The sequence below is a fragment of the Arachis ipaensis genome, chromosome B08 (assembly GCF_000816755.2).
Source record: "Arachis ipaensis cultivar K30076 chromosome B08, Araip1.1, whole genome shotgun sequence".
NCBI classification, from domain to species: domain Eukaryota; kingdom Viridiplantae; phylum Streptophyta; class Magnoliopsida; order Fabales; family Fabaceae; genus Arachis; species Arachis ipaensis.
In genome coordinates, this window is record NC_029792.2 from 50,682,562 (window position 1) to 50,683,546 (window position 985).

Genomic DNA, 985 nt, shown 5'->3' on the forward strand with positions numbered 1-985 from the left:
ACCTGCTAATGTTAAGGCAATCAGAAGCTTTCTGGGGCATGCAGGATTCTATAGGAGGTTTATAAAGGATTTTTCAAAAATCGCAAAACCTCTGAGCAATCTGCTAGCTGCTGACACGCCATTTGTGTTTGACACAGAGTGCCTGCAGGCGTTTGAAATGCTGAAAGCTAAGCTGGTCACAGCACCAGTCATTTCTGCACCAAACTGGACGTTACCATTTGAGCTAATGTGTGATGCCAGTGATCATGCCATTGGTGCAGTATTGAGACAGAGGCATGACAAGCTTCTGCATGTCATTTATTATGCCAGTCGCGTTCTAAATGATGCCCAGAAAAATTACACAACCACAGAAAAAGAATTACTTGCAGTGGTTTACGCCATTGACAAGTTCAGATCATACCTAGTAGGATCAAAAGTGATTGTGTATACTGACCATGCTGCTCTTAAATATCTACTCACAAAACAGGATTCAAAACCCAGGCTCATCAGATGGGTATTGCTTCTGCAAGAGTTTGATATAGAAATAAGAGACAGAAAAGGGACAGAGAACTAAGTGGCTGATCATCTGTCCCAGATAGAGCCAGTGGAAGGGACGTCCCTCCCCTTTCTTGAGATCTCTGAGACGTTTCCTGATGAGCATTTATTTGCCATTCAGGAAGCACCATGGTTTTCCGATATTGCAAACTATAAAGCTGCAAGGTTCATACCCAAGGAGTACAACATGATACAAAAGAAAAAATTAATTACTAATGCAAAGTATTACCTGTGGGATGAACCTTACCTCTTTAAGAGATGTGCAGACGGAATTATCCGTAGGTGTGTGCCTAAAGAAGAAGCACAGAGGATCCTGTGGCATTGCCACGGATCTCAATATGGAGGCCATTTCGGAGGTGAGCGAACAACCACTAAGGTCCTCCAATGTGGCTTCTATTGGCCCACACTCTATAAAGATTCCCGAGAGTTTGTACGTAATTGTGACAGTTGC